Source organism: Nerophis ophidion, linkage group LG02, assembly GCF_033978795.1.
Source record: "Nerophis ophidion isolate RoL-2023_Sa linkage group LG02, RoL_Noph_v1.0, whole genome shotgun sequence".
NCBI classification, from domain to species: domain Eukaryota; kingdom Metazoa; phylum Chordata; class Actinopteri; order Syngnathiformes; family Syngnathidae; genus Nerophis; species Nerophis ophidion.
In genome coordinates, this window is record NC_084612.1 from 39,057,452 (window position 1) to 39,078,116 (window position 20,665).

Genomic DNA, 20,665 nt, shown 5'->3' on the forward strand with positions numbered 1-20,665 from the left:
ACAAAATCACTCTTTCTCAGAGGAAACAAAGAAATCAATAAATAAGGCAAGGCAATACTTAGCGAACGTGATTCAAGGCTGTAGACAAGGCTGTGGACAAGGCTGGAGACACGTAGCGAGACGAGATACTCTGGCACAAGACAAGAGGAGGACGAGACATTTATACACATGAGGGAGGGTGACACAGGTGGGCACAATCAGGCAATCAGGAGAGACATCAGACCAGTGAAACAGGAGGAAGGGCAAGTGACCTGAAACAAGAGGGAGAGTTGACCTTTCAAAATAAAACGGGAAATGACAAGACAACATGAAACCAGACAATACTTCACCCAGGTGTGACAAATTATTATAAAAAATATAATAATTGTATTTATCTTTTGCGGTCGTGGAACTGTGGACCAGCTCTATACTCTCCGCAGGGTTCTTGAGGGTGCATGGGAGTTTGCCCAACCAGTCTACATGTGCTTCGTGGACTTGGAGAAGGCATTCGACCGTGTCCCTCGGGAAGTCCTGTGGGGAGTGCTCAGAGAGTATGGGGTATCGGACTGTCTTATTGTGGCGGTCCGCTCCCTGTACGATCAGTGCCAGAGCTTGGTCCGCATTGCCGGCAGTAAGTCGAACACATTTCCAGTGAGGGTTGGACTCCGCCAAGGCTGTCCTTTGTCACCGATTCTGTTCATAACTTTTATGGACAGAATTTCTAGGCGCAGTCAAGGCGTTGAGGGGTTCCGGTTTGGTGACCGCAGGATTAGGTCTCTGCTTTTTGCAGATGATGTGGTCCTGATGGCTTCATCTAACCGGGATCTTCAGCTCTCACTGGATCGGTTCGCAGCCGAGTGTGAAGCGACCGGAATGAGAATCAGCACCTCCAAGTCTGAGTCCATGGTTCTCGCTCGGAAAAGGGTGGAATGCCATCTCCGGGTTGGGGAGGAGACCCTGCCCCAAGTGGAGGAGTTCAAGTACCTAAGAGTCTTGTTCACGAGTGGGGGAAGAGTGGATCGTGAGATTGACAGGCGGATCGGTGCGGCGTCAGTAATGCGGACGTTGTACCGATCCGTTGTGGTGAAGAAGGAGCTGAGCCGGAAGGCAAAGCTCTCAATTTACCGGTCGATCTACGTTCCCATCCTCACCTATGGTCATGAGCTTTGGGTCATGACCGAAAGGATAAGATCACGGGTACAAGCAGCCGAAATGAGTTACCTCCGCCGTGTGGCAGGGCTCTCCCTTAGAGATAGGGTGAGAAGCTCTGCCATCCGGGAGGAACTCAAAGTAAAGCCGCTGCTCCTCCACATCGAGAGGAGCCAGATGAGGTGGTTCGGGCATCTGGTCAGGATGCCACCCGAACGCCTCCCTAGGGAGGTGTTTAGGGCACGTCCAACCGGTGGGAGGCCAGGGGGAAGACCCGGGACACGTTGGGAAGACTATGTCTCCCGGCTGGCCTGGGAACGCCTCGGGATCCCCCGGGAAGAGCTAGACGAAGTGGCTGGGGAGAGGGAAGTCTAGGTTTCCCTGCTTAGGCTGTTGCCCCCGCGACCCGACCTCGGATAAGCGGAAGAAGATGGATGGATGGATGGATCTTTTGCGATGAGGTGGCGACTTGTACACCGCCTTCCACCCGATTGTAGCTGAGATAGGCGCCAGCGCCCCCAGCGACCCCAAAAGGGAATAAGCGGTAGAAAATGGATAGATGGATGGATGGTATTTATCTTTGAGTTATCGCTAGCGCAAGTCAACGTTCTTTGTTGTTTTTAGTCAAATATCTCCACGATTTGTTTACACTTCTCTGTGTCTCACTCACTCCGTCTCTCTCTGAGAGAGAGAAAGAGAGAGAAACGGAGTGAGAGCAAGAGAACGCCACTCTGATTGGCTGTTTCCGGGGTATGTGTTGTCATCTCTATCACAACGACGCGCTGATAGGCTGTTACCACCTGGGTCATACAGAGCTCATGCCACAGGCACAGTGCATGGAACCTTTCCCTGCAGGCACACAGTTGTCTCGTATCGCTACTTCGCTAACTGTTCACTTGTCAGTCACTGAATGTGGATCAAATCACAATGGCATGCTCCAAGTTGGCTCAGGCTGGTAAAAAAAAGGTGGACAGGGGAAACCGACGTTTCAAGGAAGAATTGACACAGCAATATGTTTTCATCCTACCTACTGAAAGAACCAGACCAATGTGTCTAATATGCAACAGTAATAGTGCTCTAGTGAAAAGTGAAAATCTGAAAAGTCACTGGGGCGGCATAGCTCGGTTGGTAGAGTGGCCGTGCCAGCAATTTGAGGGTTGCAGGTTCGATTCCCGCTTCCGCCATCCTAGTCCCTGCCGTTGTGTCCTTGGGCAAGACACTTTACCCACCTGCTCCCAGTGCCACCCACACTGGTTCAAATGTAACTTAGATATTGGGTTTCACTATGTAAAGCGCTTCCAGTCACTAGAGAAAAGCACTATATAAATATAATTCACTTCACTTCACTATCTGAAAGAGCACCGCAAATTTGAGGATACATTTCCTCATGATACAGAGCTAAGAAAAAAAGAAATTACGAGGCTGAAAAAGTCATATGAAACATCAAGCAAGATTTTTGTTAAATCTATGACACAACAACAAATAGCAAAAGAGTGCTCACTCAGAGTGGCATAAGTTTTGGGTAAACCCAAGAAGCCATTCTCTGATGCAGAAATAATTAAAGAATGCTTGACTAAAGTGATGGGTGCCATGTTTGAAGGCAAAGAAAAGGAGGAAATGACAGCTAAGATAAATCAAATCCCGTACTGAAATACTGGCTGGTGATTTGTCCAAGCAGCTTGTGATGGAATAAAAAACGCAGAGTGTATATCACTAGCAGTGGATGAGTCCACTGACACCACTGACAATGCTCACTTGTTGGTGTTTGTGAGGAATTATGATGAGGAAAAGGGGTAGTTTATTGAAGATGTTTTGGGCCTGGCAAACCTCAGTGGACAAACAAAGGGAAAAGACATCTATAAAGCAATATCAGAAATGCTGAATGAAAAAGGGATAGATCTGAAGAAAGTTGTGTCCATTGCTACTGATGGAGCGCCAGCCATGTTGGGGAGAGAGAAGGGACTGGTTCCACGTCCGAGAGAACACCACCCTGGCCTGATATCTTATCACTGCATAATCTACCAGTCTGTCCTTTGTACAAGTCTTGAAGAAGTGTACTCTGAAATCATGACAACAATGATGAAACTCAAACTTCTTGAGAGCATCATCTGCACTGCAACACCGCTTGCTGCGCACATTCCTAACAGAGGTAGATGCTACTCTTGATGATTTGCTCGTGCACAACATCGTCAGACAGCTGAGCTAAGGCAGGGTCCTGGAGAATTTTTGGGCCATTAGAGAAGAGCTGCAAGTGTTTCTGTCCCAGCAAAGTAGCGCAAAAGCAAAACAGTTCCTGGAATTTCTGCAAAATGCTAGGAAAATGGAAGTTGTGGCATTTTTGGCTGATATAACCTCCCATCTCATTGACCTAAATCTCAAGCAACAGGTGAAGAAGAACACAGTGTGTGAGCTGATGTCAGAAGTCCATGCCATCCAGAGGAAGCTGGAGCTTTTCAAAATTGACATATAGGTAACTAATTTGTTATTATTATTTTCTACCACACACTATTTTCTTCCACTTGATAAATCATACCTATTTTGGGGCGGTATGGCGTAGTGGGTAGAGCGGTTGTGCCAGAAATCTGAGGGTTGCAGGTTCGCCTCCCACCTATTGACATCCAAATCGCTGCCGTTGTGTCCTTGGGCAGGACACTTCACCCTTGCCCCCGGTGCCGCTCACACTGGTGAATGAATGATGAATGAATGATTGGTGGTGGTCGGAGGGGCCGTGGGCGCAAACTGGCAGCCACGCTTCCGTCAGTCTACCCCAGGGCAGCTGTGGCTACTGATGTAGCTTACCACCACCAGGTGTGAATGAATGATGGGTTCAAACTTTTCTGTGAGCGCTTTGATTATCGAACAATAGAAAAGTGCGATATAAATCTAATCCATTATTATTATTATTTTCAAGCATCGTTCCTAATACATATTTAAACTGTGTATCTACAGGAGGAACTGCTCCACTTCCCCAAACTTTTGGAACTGACCAAAGGAGAGGGAGATCATCAGTGCCATTTGGAATTCTTGGAAAAACTCATTGCAAATGTCAAGACTCGCTTTGATGGCTTCCTTTTGGGAAAACAAGTCCTGCTGTTCATTGAAAACCCATTCCTGATCAGAAATGTGAGTGTGTTCTCTGCAGAAGCAAAACAAGTCTTCCCATGGGCCAAAGCTGCTTCACTGCAGACTGAGCTCATTGACCTCCAAGAAAGTGTCACACTGAAAGAGGCTCAGTGTGACGCCATCACCTTCTGGTAAAAGCTGGTCATTCCTTCCAAGTTCCCTCTGCTGCATAAGATGGTCTGTCACATCCTCACAATGTTCGGCTCAACATACAGCTGTGAGTCTGCCTTCTCTACAATGAACATTGTGAAGAACAAGTACCGCAGCAGACTGACCAATGAACACCTGGATCAGTGTCTCCGCCTGGCCATCACACCTTTTGTGCCAAAGTTCAAAGTCTTGGCGTCAACCCCCAGAGCCCAATTCTCCCATTGAGCAGCTGTGTTTTACACAATGGGGATGTACTGTACCATAGTTATATTTGCGCATGAATGAGATCTGTTGAGGTTATTTGTTTACCAGGGATAGGAGGGTTGTGTTTAAAAGTATTTATTTTTTGTTAAAACTGAAAGTTTTATTTAAGTTCTTATTTATTTTTGTTTCAAAGAAAATATTTCATGTATATTATTGGATAGTTATTTTATTTTTGTTAATTTTAAGAAAATGTTTAACTACTACCTACCTCCTGCTACTATATAAGCTTAACCGATAATAAACGGACCCAGCCTGTTTCAAAATAACATTTGTGGACTTTCAAGATTTGTACTTGAGGACCCCTGGCCTAGGTTGTATTGTCCTGACTCAGGAGGTGAAAAGTAGCTTTCAAAATAAAAGCCTGCCGCATTGTTCCCTACTCTGCATATGAGTCCTATTTTTGACCAAACCTGACAATTCTAGGGTTGTCCTGATACAAATATGTTGGTACATATACATTTACTGTACAAAAATTCATATACACATTATGTTCATATACAAGTACATATACATACATACACTCATGCACATAATCACGTTTCATCAAACATATATCAACGTTGTTGCCCTTGGGTAAACTGGGTAACACATGGCATACTGACAAAGCTTAACCCATTGTTACTATAACAATCTACATAGGTTGCCTCTCTCTCTTCCCCTCCATCTTTCGGTATTCCTTTTTATTTATTTATTTGTTTAATTTATTTATCTTTCTAGTTATTATTTATACGTATTGTTGCATTTGAACAACTGTATTGTCGATAAAAGAGGTAAACTCTTGGTATTGTTCATAATCAATAGCGCTTTTTCTATTGGTATTTGTATTGCTCCAGTTGTAGTGCAAAAATGCTAATTATCATTTCTATATTCTTATTTATTTCACTAACTGCTTATTTGCTATCACTTTTATGATCATATTTGTACATACCATATGTGCTGGTGTTGTTCTATTGTTGTTGTTGTTTTTGTTGTGTTTGCTGTTGTTGTTTTTGTCTCTCTGTCTAATCCCCCTCTTATCCCCACAATTTCCCCCTCTGTCTTCCTTTTTTTCTCTTTCTATCCCCTCCTGCCCCGGCTGCATTAAATGATAATATAAATACATTTAATAAAGTCAAATACAAATAAGGCAACAAGAGAAGTATCATACACTTCTCTTTTGTATAGTAAATCTGAACAGCCGATATGGGCATCTACATCAACTATATGATTTGCCTGAGAAGCTGGAATGGACAAAAAAATTAAAAATATTTTGGTACCGGTACAAATATGTATTTCGATACTTTTGTAAATAAAGGGGATCATAAAAAATGGCATTATTGGCTTTATTTTAACCAAAACAATTTAACGTAACATTCAACATATGTTTCTTATTGCAATGTTGTCCTTAAATAAAATAGTGAACATACGAGACAACTTGTCTTTTAGTAGTAAGTAAGCAAACAAATGTTGACGTGTGCAGTAAATGGTAACTGGGTTGTACTTGTATAGTGCTTTTCTACCTTCAAGGTACTCAAAGCGCTTTGAAACTACTTCCACATTCACCCATTCACACACACTTTCACACACTGATGGCGGGAGCAGCCATGCTAGGCGCTAACCATGATCCATCAGGAGCAAGGGTGAAGTGTCTTTCTCAAGGACACAACGGACATGACTAGGTTGGTAGAAGCTGGGGATTGAACTGGGAACCCTCAGGTTGCTGGCACAGCCAATCTCCCAACCTCACCACGCCGTCCCCAGTAACATATTGTATCATTTATCATTCTATTATTTTGTCAACATTATGAAGAACAAGTGGTAGAAAATGAATTGTTATTTGACTTGTTCATTTACTGTTAATATCTGCTGACTTTCTCTTTTAACATGTTGTATCTACACTTCTGTTAAAATGTAATGATCACTTATTCTTCTGTTGTTTGATACTTTGGATTAGTTTTGGATGAAAATTTGGGTATCGATCCGATACCAAGTAGTTACAGGATCATTCAATGGTCATAATTTAAGTCCTCATCTGTCCAGGGACGTATTTCCTGAGTTTATAAACATAATATAAACTTAAAAAAAAAAAAAAAAAAAAAAAATATATATATATATATATATATATATATATATATATATATATATATTTTGTGATGCTAAAAAATATCGATGTAATCATAGTAGTATCGACAAGATACGCTCCTGTTCTTGATACCATTACAGTGGATGTCAGGTGTAGATCCACCCATTGCTGTTTACGTGCATTGATTTGTCCAGACTCTCTGAACCTTCTGATGATATTACAGACCGTAGATGGTGAAATCCCTAAATTCCTTGCATGTTGTTCTTAAACTGTTCGACAATATGCTCATTCATTTGATCACAAAGTGGTGACCTTCGCCCCATCCTTTTTTGTGAATGACTGAGCATTTCTTGGAAGCTGCTTTTATACCCAATTATGGCACCCACCTGTTCCCAATTAGCCTGTTCACCTATGGCATGTTCCACATAAGTGCTTGATGAGCATTCCTCAACTTTCTCAGTATTTTTTGCCACTTATGCCAGCTTTTTTTAAACATGTTGCAGGTATTGAATTTGAAATGAGTTAAGATTTACAAAAAATAGCAAAGTTTACCAGTTTGAATTTTAAGTATCTTGTCTTTGCAGTCTATTCAGTTAATATAAGTTGAAAATGATTTGCAACTCATTGTAATTTGTTTTTATTTACGATTTACACAACGTCCCAACTCCTCTCTGAGCTGCTACCTTACCGTGGTAGAGGAGTTTGCGTGTCCCAATGATCCTAGGAGCTATGTTGTCTGGGGGCTTTCATGCCCCCTGGTAGGGTTTCCCAAGACAAACAGGTCCTAGGTGAGTGATCAGACAAAGAGCAGCTCAAAGACTTCTATGGAATTACAACAAAATGGACTCCGATTTCCTTTGCCCGGACGCGGATCACCGGGGCCCCGCTATGGAGCCAGGCCCGGAGTTGGGGCACGATGGCGAGCGCCTGGTGGCCGGGCCTGTCCCCATGGGGCCCGGCCGGGCACAGCCCGAAGAATCAACGTGGGTCATCCCTCCAATGGGCTCACCACTCATAGGAGGGGCCATAGAGGTCGGGTGCATTGTGAGCTGGGCGACAGCCGAAGGCAGGGCCCTTGGCGGTCCGATCCTCGGCTACATAAGCTAGCTCCTGGGACGTGGAACGTCACCTCACTGGGGGGAAGGAGCCTGAGCTAGTGCGCGAAGTAGAGAAGTTCCGGCTGGATATAGTCAAACTCACCTCGACGCACAGCAAGGGCTCTGGAACCAGTTCTCTCGAGAGGGACTGGACTCTCTTCCACTTTGGCGTTGCTGGCAGTCAGAGGCGACGGGCTGGGGTGGCAATTCTCGTTGCCCCCCGGCTCAAAGCCTGCACGTTGGATTTCAACCCGGTGGACGAGAGGGTAGCTTCCCTCCGCCTTCGGGTGGGGGGACGGGTCCTGACTGTTGTTTGTGCTTACGCACCAAACAGCAGTTCAGAGTACCCACCCTTTTTGGGTACACTCGAGGGAGTACTGGAAAGTGCTCCCCCGGGTGATTCCCTTGTCCTACTGGGAGACTTCAACGCTCAGGTTGGCAACGACAGTGAAACCTGGAGAGGCGTGATTGGGAAGAATGGCCACCCGGATCTAAACCCGAGTGGTGTTTTGTTATTGGACTTTTGTGCTCGTCACGGATTGTCCATAACGAACACCCAGTTCAAACATAAGGGTGTCCATATGTGCCCATGGCACCAGGACACCCTTGGCCGCAGTTCCATGATCGACTTTGTAGTTGTGTCATCGGATTTGCGGCCTCATGTTTTGGACACACGGGTGAAGAGAGGGGCGGAGCTTTATACCGATCACCACCTGGTGGTGAGTTGGCTGCGATGGTGGGGGAGGATGCCCGACAGACCTGGGAGGCCCAAACGCATTGTGAGGGTGTGCTGGGGACGTCTGGCAGAGTCTCCTGTCAGAGAGAGTTTCAATTCCCACCTCCGGAAGAACTTTGAACATGTCACGAGGGAGGTGCGAGACATTGAGTCCGAGTGGACCATGTTCCGAACCTCTATTGTCGAGGCGGCTGATTGGAGCTGTGGCCGCAAGGTTGTTGGTGCCTGTCGTGGCGGTAATCCCAGAACCCGTTGGTGGACACCAGCAGTGAGAGATGCCGTCAAGCTGAAGAAGGAGTCTTATCGGGTTCTTTTGGCTCATAGGACTCCGGAGGCAGTGGACGGGTACCGACGGGCCAAGCGGTGTGCAGCTTTAGCGGTCGCTGAGGCAAAAACTCGGACACGGGATGAGTTCGGGGAAGCCATGGAAAACGACTTCCGGACGGCTTCGAAGCGATTCTGGACCACCATACGCCGCCTCAGGAAGGGGAAGCAGTGCACTATCAACACTGTGTATGGTGGTTCTGCTGACTTCGACTGCGGATGTTGTGGATCGGTGGAGGGAATACTTCGAAGACCTCCTCAATCCCACCAACACGTCTTCCTTTGCTGAAGCGGTGCCTGGGGAATCTGTGGTGGGCTCTCCTATTTCTGGGGCTGAGGTTGCTGAGGTAGTTAAAAAGCTCCTCGGCGGCAAGGCCCCGGGGGTAGATGAGATCCGCCCGGAGTTCCTTAAGGCTCTGGATGATGTGGGTCTGTCTTGGTTGACAAGACTCTGCAGCATCTCGTGAACATCGGGGGCGGTACCTCTGGATTGGCAGACCGGGGTGGTGGTCCCTCTCTTTAAGAAGGGGGACCGGAGGGTGTGTTCCAACTATCGTGGGATCACACTCCTCAGCCTTCCCGGTAAGGTTTATTCAGGTGTACTGGAGAGGAGGCTACGCCGGATAGTCGAACCTCGGATTCAGGAGGAACAGTGTCGTTTTCGTCCTGGTCGTGGAACTGTAGACCAGCTCTATACTCTCGGCAGAGTTCTTGAGGGTGCATGGGAGTTTGCCCAACCAGTCTACATGTGCTTTGTGGACTTGGAGAAGGCATTCGACCGTGTCCTGTGGGGAGTGTTCAGAGAGTATGGGGTACCGGACTGTCTTATTATGGCGGTCCGCTCCCTGTATGATCGGTGTCAGAGCTTGGTCCGCATTGCTGGCAGTAAGTCGGACTCGTTTCCAGTGAGGGTTGGACTCCGCCAAGGCTGTCCTTTGTCACAGATTCTGTTCATAACTTTTATGGACAGAATTTCTAGGCGCAGTCAAGGCGTTGAGGGGTTCCGGTTTGGTGGCAGCGGGATTAAGTCTCTGCTTTTCGCAGATGATGTGGTCCTGATGGCTTCATCTGGCCGGGATCTTCAGCTCTCACTGGATCGGTTCGCAGCCGAGTGTGAAGCGAACGGAATGAGAATCAGCACCTCCAAGTCAGAGTCCATGGTTCTCGCCCGGAAAAGGGGGGAGTGCCATCTCCAGGTTGGGGAGGAGACACTGCCCCAAGTGGAGGAGTTCAAGTGCCTAGGAGTCTTGTTCATGAGTGGGGGAAGAGTGGATCATGAGATCGACAGGCGGATCGGTGCGGCGTCTTCAGTAATGCGGACGTTGTATCGATCCGTTGTGGTGAAGAAGGAGCTGAGCCGGAAGGCAAAGCTCTCAATTTACCGGTCGATCTACGTTCCCATCCTCAACTATGGTCATGAGCTTTGGGTCATGACCGAAAGGATAAGATCATGGGTACAAGCGGCCGAAATGAATTTCCTCTGCCGGGTGGCGGAGCTTTCCCTTAGAGATAGGGTGAGAAGCTCTGCCATCCGGGAAGAACTCAAAGTAAAGCCGCTGCTGCTCCACATCGAGAGGAGCCAGATGAGGTGGCTCGGGCATCTGGTCAGGATGCCACCCGAACGCCTCCCTAGGGACGTGTTTAGAGCACATCCAACCGGTAGGAGGCCACGGGGAAGACCCAGGACACGTTGGGAAGACTATGTTTCCCGGCTGGCCTGGGAATGCCTCGGGATCCCCCGGGAAGAGCTGGACGAAGTGGCTGGGGAGAGGGAAGTCTGGGCTTCCCTGCTTAGGCTGCTGCCCCCGCGACCCGACCTCGGATAAGCGGAAGATGATGGATGGATGGATCTACAACGTCCCAACTTTACTGGTTTTTGGTTTAATTTGGTGTTTTGGTTTTTGGCCTTGGTGTACATGTTTTAGTTTGAAAAGTAACCAAAACAGATTGCACCATTGATTGAGTCTCAACCAATTCTTGTTGTAAAGAAGTAGCATTTACTATCATATACAGTATAACATTTATTCCCCCCTCTTCCCCCTCTTTTTGTAGGATAAAGTGGGGGAAGAGCACACTCGAATAAATGTTTTGCCCCCTCAAATCAAAAGTTGATTTTTTTTTTAGTTTACCCCCTGAGAAATTGCCACCTTATTGTGGTTAAGAGCTTCCAGCAGGAGCTTAGTCTTTAGGTGGGACACCCAAGTTGTTCAGGTTTGAGAGTAGAGGCCTGACAAAGTGCAATTCTCTTCTCCAGTTTGCAGTTAGACACACATTCAATTAAAGGTTTCCGTGTTCAAACTTAATAGCACACGCAAACCTGATCAACTAAACGTGCACAAAGCGTGCAGAAAAAGGCGCGCAATCCGTATTGTTTCCCTGTCTTCATTAATATGCAAAATATATTCTGTTCATCAAAACGCCCACAATACTGGTGGGAGAACATGGAAATATAATTATTTATCAAGCGCAATGTAATTTATCAACACTAATCACTGTTTTGCAAGCACTATTTTGTGTTTCATTTAGTAATTCAGCGAAGTGACAGTTCCACACACGGCTGCAGGATCAGTGCTCGTGCTGCACCCACACACGATAGACAGATGAGAATCCTCCATCCTGTGTGTGTTTCAACATATTTGGATGGTCAGAAATAAACGTTTTGGATATTGTCTATTCAGAAACATAATTATTTTTAGCTGCTAGAGGACTTAACGGGGAACTGCATTTTTTGGGCAATTTTACCTATCATTCACCATCATTTTGAAAAACATGATGACGGATAGTTCATTGACAGAGAGGTCAATGGAAGGTCCTCTATTCCGGGCATAAAATCCAATAAATAATCATTCAAAAACCGCCAACAATACTCCATTTAGATTTTGTGACTTCCATATTGGCCAAGTATTTGTGATATTGTTATTACAAGCGCTAACACAGACAAACTATTTATAACAGCAACATGATCACTACCGTCTGTCCCTATGTTTACCAACCCCGTCTCTATATGAGTTGGGATATTGTGTTATATGTAAATATAAACAGAATACAATGATTTGCAAATCATTTTCAACCCATAAAAGGCTACAGAGACAACATATTTGATGTTCAAACTGATAAACATTTTTTTTTTGCAAATAATCATTAACTTTAGAATTTGATGCCAGCAACATGTGACAAAAATGTTTGGAAAGGTGGCAATAAATACTGATAAAGTTGAGGAATGCTCATCAAACACTTATTTGAAACATCCAACAGGTGTGCAGGCTAATTGGGAACAGGTAGGTGCCATGATTGGGTATAAAAACAGTTTCCCAAAAAATGTTCAGTCTTTCACAAGAAAAGATGGGGCGAGGTACACCTATTTGTCCACAAATGCGTGAGCACATAGTCAAACAGTTTAAGAACAACCTTTCTCAAAGTGCAATTACAAGAAATTTAGGGATTCAACATCTACGGTCCATAATATCATCAAAAGGTTCAGAAAATCTGGAGAAATCAGTCCACATAAGCGACATGGCCAGAAACCGACATTGAATGACCGTGACCTTCGATCCCTCAGATGGCACTGTATCAAAAACCCACATCAATCTCTAAAGGATATCACCACATGGGCTCAAGAAGACTTCAGAAAACTACTGTCACTGAATACAGTTTGTCGCTACATCTGTAAGTGCAAGTTAAAGCTCTACCATGCAAAGCCAAAGCCATTTATCCAATCCAATCCAATCCAATCCACTTTATTTATATAGCACATTTAAACAACAATAACGTTTCCAAAGTGCTGCACAGTCATGTTAAAATTATGCTCCACCAATGACTGAATAAAACAAAAAATGAATAAAAATAAAACCAATAAAAACAATATAAAAACAAATATGATTAAAAACTATTTTAAAGGGTAAAATCAATTAAAACAGTAAAATAAAAATCAAAGTGTATAAAAAACATAGAGGACAACAGAGAACAGAGGACCACACAACTCACGTAGTGTTAAAAGCCAAAGAATAAAAGTGGGTCTTAAGACGAGACTTAAAACACTCCACTGTGGAAGCAGTTTGAACATGGAGCGGCAGAGTGTTCCAGAGCTTAGGGCCGACCACAGAGAAGGCCCTGTCTCCCCTGGTCTTAAGTCTGGTCTTGGGCACCACGAGCTGGAGCTGGCTTTCGGACCTCAGAGCGCGCGCAAGGATGTAAATTTGGATGAGGTCCGAGATATATTGAGGTGCCAGTCCATGTAAAGATTTAAAAACAAACAGCAATGTTTTAAATTCAATTTAAAACATTGCTATTTATCAACAACATCCATAGCTTCTCTGGGCCCGAGATCAACTAAGATGGACTGATGCGAAATGAAAAAGTGTTCAGTGGTCTGATGAGTCCACCTTTCAAATTGTTTTTGGAAATATTCGACATGGTGTCATCCGGACCAAAGGGGAAGCGAACCATCCAGACTGTTATCGACGCAAAGTTCAAAAGCCAGCATCTGTGATAGTATGGCGGTGCATTAGTGCTCAAGGCATGGGTAACTTACACATCTGTGAAGGCACAATTAATGCTGAAATGTACATACAGGTTTTGGAACAACATATGCTGCCATCGAAGCACCGTCTCTTTCATGGACGCCCCTGCTTATTTCAGCAAGTCAATGCCAAGCCACATTCATCATGTGTTACAACAGCGTGGATTCATTAAAAAAAGAGTGAGGGTACTATGAAGTGTAAAATACTACAGCAGCGACTCCGGACTGTTGAACGACTGAAGCTCTACATAAAACACGAATGGGAAACAATTCCACTTTCAAAGCTTCAACAATTAGTTTCCTCAGTTCCCAAACGTTTATTGAGTGTTGTTAAAAGAAAAGGTTATGTAACACAGTGGTGAATGTGTCTTCTCCCAACTACTTTGGCACGTGTTGCAGCCATGAAATTCTAAGTTGATTATTATTTGCAGAAAAAAAATTAAGTTTATGAGTTTGAACATCAACTATCTTGTCTTTATAGTGCATTCAATTGAATATGGGTTGAAAATGATTTGCAAATCATTGTATTTCGTTTATATTTACATCTAACACAATTCACCAACCCATATGGAAACAGGGTTTGTACATCACGTAGTGGTCTGCTGTTTCCTCGTTGCCTTGCTCCTTGGAAATTTGTTGGAGATCATACATCACGCATCTCTCCTGGAAAGTAAGTGTCTTAGGACAAGTTTGTACACTTTGACAGCCATTTAGCACCCGGCACTGGCAAACGACACAAAAAGACGCTTGGTCCCCCGCCCATAAAAAGTGGTAAAGGTATCCAGCATGCTTGAAAACATAGCACACAGGTAGGAGCATGACAACATTAATGTGCAGTAAATGAGTGTCTACGTGGTGATGTCCCATATAGGACACGCAAAATCCCCATTTAAATAAGGTGGTCTGCACCACTTTTCAATTGTACTCAGTCTTTGTAGATCACACGCAACACGCCCACTAATAGTACTTGCTATTTTATAAATTGAACATGCTGTTTAGTGCATGGTATTTGAATCTTAGTAAATCAGGCCCTTTAATGTAGTTAACAACCAAATTATATGAAGAAGTCAATGTTACTACTGTATTAATAGAGAAAAATAGTGCTGGAGCATGATGGAGCAGGATGTACACATGATGCCCCCTTCACATTTCTCACTGCCCCCTCATATATGCCTGTCTAGAACCGGCCCTGTTTTACACATTTCTGTCTTTTGGTTGTGGCCAAGAAATGTAATTTTGGTGCATCTTTAAATTGAATGACTATTGAAAAACAGTGCAATGTTGCTAGCCTGAATGAAAAAAGCAGCAGTAATTTGTCCACTCATTCCCTTCAAAAGCAGTTTGGCTAAATACTGTGTAGAAGAAAGGGCAAAAGGGAGAGATAACGGACTGGGTAGAACCATGTTGACTTAAGGGGGTACAGATCGTGTGTGTAAGATCAATTTTTCCCCACTAATAATAAAAAATAAAACAATATTTGAATAAAAACACAAAAATGATATGTTGAGCTTTGTAGAATCTGGATGGTATCTTGTTAGCCCACCTGGTGCCTCCATCTCTAAAGGTACAGTGTTTGCTGAGCGGGTGCGAGAACATTGTGAGATTGCACATACTGTATGTCCAAGCACTGGCAGATACACCATGAGTTACAATGTCTGGGACAGAGAAGCCTGCGAGGCAAGATAGACGCCCCCGGTATTGCTCACTCACCACTTGAGTCTCCCATTGATAATCTTCACATCATCCGAGTGATTATTTTGTCAAAACACAGAAGTTGACTTCAGCAAACAGGCTGACGTTCTATTTTGTTCCAGCATTTTATTATGAGTCTTTGTCAAAGCTACAAGACATTGCAAGGTTTCTAGATTGCATCTAAAATGGTACCAGAAGTTCAAGACATAAATTTACATTAGCTACATTTTCATGTGCAAAAGTACTGTCTTTTCAGTCTTCATTGTTGACAGATTTCACATTTTTGTTTATATTTTACAGACAGAAAACTTCATTTTTGCTAGTGCAGAGTAAATTATGGGATGAATATATATATATGTATATATATATATATATATGATAAATGGGTTGTACTTGTATAGCGCTTTTCTACCTTCAAGGTACTCAAAGCGCTTTGACACTACTTCCACATTCACCCATTCACACACACGATCACACACTGATGGAGGGAGCTGCCATGCGAGGCGCTAACCACCACCCATCAGGAGCAAGGGTGAAGTGTCTTGCTCAAGGACACAATGGACGTGACAAGGTGGGGACTGAACCAGGAACCCTCGGGTTGCTATGTATATATATATATATATATATATATATATATATATATATGTATATATGCACATTTTACCGGCTATGCTAAGGCAGACATGGCCGAATAGCGTCAATAGCTATTCGCTCAATAGCTTCAGTTTCTTCTTCAATTTCGTTTTCGCTATCTGCCTCCATACTCCAACCATCCGTTTCAATACATGCGTAATCTGTTAAATCGCTTAAACCGCTGAAATCCGAGTCTGCCGAGCTAATGTCGCTATACCTTGCTGTGGTATCCGCCTGGGTAGCATGTATATCATTGGATGACGTCACAGGAAAATGGACGGTGGCTTCACAGATAGCGAAAATCAGGCACTTCAAAGCCTTTTTTCGGGATATTCCACGATGGGTAAAATTTAGAAAAAAACTTCGAAAAATAAAATAAATGTAAATGGGTTGTACTTGTATAGCGCTTTTCTACCTTCAAGGTACTCAAAGCGCTTTGACACCACTTCCACATTTACCCATTCACACACACATTCACACACTGGTGGAGGGAGCTGCCATGCATGGCGCTAACCAGCACCCACCAGGAGCAAGGATGAAGTGTCTTGCTCAGGACACAACGGACTTGACGAGGTTGGTACTAGGTGGGGATTGAACCAGGGACCCTCGGGTTGCGCACGGCCACTCTGCCACTGCGCCACGCCATTTGAACGGCAATTTAAAATAAATAAAGAATAGTGAACAACAGGCTGAATAAGTGTACGTTATATGACGCATAAATAACCAACGGAGAAGGTGCCTGGTATGTAAACGTAACATATTATGGTAAGACTCATTCAAATACCTATAACATAAAAAAGATGTTATACGTTTACCAAAAAATCTGTCACTCCTCATCGCTAAATCCGATGAAATCTTCTTCCTCGATGTCGATTCTAAACAACTCTGCCAACTCCAAAGGTATGCGCCGCTTCCTCTTGTCGTTTTCTGCTGCATATTTCACTACGTCCAGCTTGTAATCACATTCCAAAAATGGGGGTTGAAAATGATTGCAATCACAGCAATGTGGAAATTGGAGTCATGAAAGTTGATTTGCTTGAAGACTTCTTCAAATACTTTCAAGTCCATCTTCGAGTAGTCCACGTTGTTGAGGCCTCCACAACAGTCGTGTTCACGACGATACTTTAAAGCAGGATTGTAACCCGCCCCGGTATGATAGCTTGTCATTCACACCTGGGTAGAATAGTGATGCGATACCAATACATGTACAATATCAAGCGGAAAATGTCCAAAATATTGATTTAAAAGGTAAAACTGTGCAGTACCCTGTGTTATGTGTCCTGTCAGCCGAGCACCCGTCCGTGCTGCAAAATAAACCACTGGGAACTGATTTTTATTGGTTTTAACCCTACAGCTACCATACTTGACTGCCAGAAAGACAGTCTTCCTCGCCAACTATTAAGGGCCTGATTTACTTACATCCAAATACAAACCCCATTACCATATGATTTGGGGAATTGTGTTGGATGTAAATCTAAACGCCATACAATGATTTGCAAATCATTTTCGACCCATATTCAGTTGAATATGCTACAAAGAAAACACATTTGATATTCAAACTGATAAACATTTTTTTTGTTGTTGCAAATAATCATTAACTTTAGAATTTGATGCCAGCAACACACGACAAAGAAGTAAGGAAAGGTGGCAAAAAATACTGATAAAGTTGAGGAATGCTCATCAAACACTTATATAGAACATCCCACAGGTGTGCAGGCTAATTGGGAACAGTTGGGTGCCATGATTGGGTATAAAAGCAGCTTCAATGAAATGATAAGTAATTCACAAACAAGGATGGGGAAAGGGTTATCCACTTTGTAAGCAAATTGTCGAACAGTTTTAGAACAACATTTCTCAACGAGCTATTGCAAGGAATTTAGGGATTTTACCATCTACGGTCTGTAAAATCATCAAAAAGTTCAGAGAATCTGGAGAAATCACTGCACGTAAGCGATGATATTACGCACTTTTGATCCCTCAAGCGGTACTGCATCAAAAACCGACATCAGTGTGTAAAGGATATCATCACATGGGCTCAGGAACACTTCATAAAACCACTGTCAGTAACTACAGTCTGTCGCTACATCTGTAAGTGCAAGTTAAAACTCTACTATGCAAAGCCAAACCCATTTATCAAAAATATCCTGAAACGCCGCCGGCTCGGCTGGGCCCGAGCTCACCTAAGATGGACTGATGCAAAGTGGAAAGGTGTTCTGTGGTCTGACGAGTCCTCATTTCAAATTATATTTGGAAAAAGAGGACGTGGTGTCCTCCAGAACAAAATTTTAAAATAACCATTCAGATTGTTATAGGCGCAAAGTTCAAAAGCCAGCATCTGTGATGGTATGGGGTGTATTAGTGCCCAAGGCATGGGTAACTTACACATCTGTGAAGGTACCATTAATGCTGAATGGTCCATACAGGTTTTGGAGCAACATATGTTGTCATCCAAGCAACGTTATCATGGACGTCCCTGCTTTTTTCAGCAAGACAAGTGTTACAACAGCATGGCTTCGTAAAAAAAGAGCGAGGGTACGTTCCTGGCCCGCCTGCAGTCCAGAACGGTCCCCCATCGAAAATGTGTGGCGCATTATGAAGCGTAAAATACGACAGCGGAGACCCCGGACTGTTGAACGACTGAATCTCTACATAAAACAAGAATGGGGAAAAAATTCCACTTTCAAAGCTTCAACAATTAGTTTCCTCAGTTCCCAAACGTTTATTGAGTGTTGTTAAAAGAAAAGGTGATGTAACACAGTGGTGAACATGTCCTTTCCCAACTACTTTTGCAGCCATGAAATTCTAGGTTAATTATTATTTGCAGAAAAAAATCAAGTTTATGAGTTTGAACATCAAATATCTTGTCTTTGAAGTGCATTCAATTGAATATGGGTTAAAAAGGATTTGCAAATCATTGTATTACGTTTATATTTACATCCAACACAATTTCCCAACTCATATGGAAACGGGGTTTGTACCTTGCGTTAAACAGCGTGTGTAAGCTACAAAATAGCGTGTTGCCCGTGATCTACTAAGACTTTGTGCACAATTGTTCAAAGGAAGATTCTGCGTGTACCATGAAGGCACTCTCATTTACTGAATATTCATTTTATCATGGTCCTTATTGCGGCGTTTTGCTACGTTTTCAAACATGCTGGAGACGTACTACATTTTATGAGCCTTTTTTAAGCCACCCTACAGTGCAGCTACATTGACACCATCAGGTGAAGGTGCTGTCATGATCCGTGGTCCGGATCAGGTTTTGTGGTTTTGGTTAGTTTTGGATTCCTTTAGTTCCTGTGTGTGCACCTCCTGAGTTTGTTACCATGGCTACTTATGATTTTCACCTGCCTCTATTTTTCTGGATGCTCACCTGTTGCTAATCTAGAGACATAATTTAAGCCTGCCTTTGCCAGTCAGTCGGTCTGGCTTGTTTGTTTGCTTCACCCCACTGTTACGTAGCTCATTGTAAGCTAGCCTCCAGTGCGATAGGCACTCTCTTCCTAAGTCTTGTTTTTCTATTTTTGGTGCTTCATTGATTTTCCAAGATTAAAATATGTTCCTACCAGCAAGTCCTGTCCGGAGTTGTCTGTTTGCTCCACGCGAGAATGAACCGCGCAGCAAGCTGCGTAAAACCAACTGTAACATGTGCACTCATTGGAGAGAGGCTGCACTTACTGCTCTCAAGTTGAAAAAAATGCATATTTAAAAAAGTGTTTTCATATTAGAAATATTTTAATGATATATTTTATAAATGCAAAAAATGAATGTCATTAAAAAATACTAAAGAACACAAAAACAATTTGGTTAAATTGAGTCAATTGAATTTGTTTTAATAAGGTCTTAAGTCAGTTTTCATGGTCTCCCCGTGACTGTGTGGGTTCCCTCCCGGTACTCCGGCTTCGTCCCACCTCCAAAGTTATGCACCTGGGTATAGGTTGATTGGCAACACTAAATTGGCCATAGTGTGTAAATAATGTCCATCTATCTGTGTTGGCCCTGCAATGAGGGGGCCACCTGTCCAGGCTGTACACCGCCTTCCGCCCAAATGCAGCTGAGATAGGCTCTAGCACCCCCGCAACCTTGAAAGGGTCAAGCGGTACACAAATGGATGGATGGAAGGCCTTAAGTCCTTTAGCAGCTATAAGATTATAAAATGATGATGGTTAATAGACGATAAATCTATTTTTTTATTTCTTACCCTCCAAAATGTTGACACACACATGGGAAGAAGGATTCTCGTCTGTCTCCTCAGCACTGACCCTGCAGTCGTGTGTGGAACTGTCAGTTGCACGTCCTTCTGACTCATGCTAAATGAAGCGCCAAATAGTGCTTGCAAAACGGTGATAAGCGTTGGTACATCACATTTCGAGGTACCAGCACGTGTACCTAAAAGGGGACAATTGTTTTTGCTGAGAGAGACATTTATGTACCCGTCAGTGCGGGTCCATTTGTGTACATTATCATATTGTACTCGTTAAAGGCCTACTGAAATGAGATTTTCTTATTTAAACGGGGATAGCAGGTCCATTCTATGTGTCATACTTGATCATTTCGCGATATTGCCATATTTTTGCTGAAAGGATTTAGTAGAGAACATCCACGATAAAGTTTGGAACTTTTGGTCGCTAACAAAAAAGCCCTGCCTTTGCCGGAAGTAGCAGATGATGACGTCACCCGTTGAGGGCTCCTCACATCCTCACATTGATTTTAATGGGAGCCTCCAACAAAAAGTGCTATTTGGATCGAGAAAACGACAATTTCCCCATAATTTGAGCGAGGATGAAAGATTCGTGTTTGAGGATATTGATAGCGACGGACTACAAAAAAACTAAAATAAAAAATCTAGTTAAAGAAAAAAAACGCGATTGCATTGGGACGGATTCCAATGTTTTTAGACACATTTACTGGGATAATTCTGGGAAATACCCTATCTT

The 20,665-nt window shown here is 43.6% G+C and overlaps 1 protein-coding gene across 2 annotated transcripts in view; it reads right to left on the minus strand.

Annotated features, from left to right (window-relative positions):
* The window catches only part of tub (TUB bipartite transcription factor), a 200,456-nt gene that overhangs the window by 175,312 nt on the left and 4,479 nt on the right, over positions 1–20,665 (minus strand). The gene's annotated exons all lie outside the window — the stretch shown is intronic.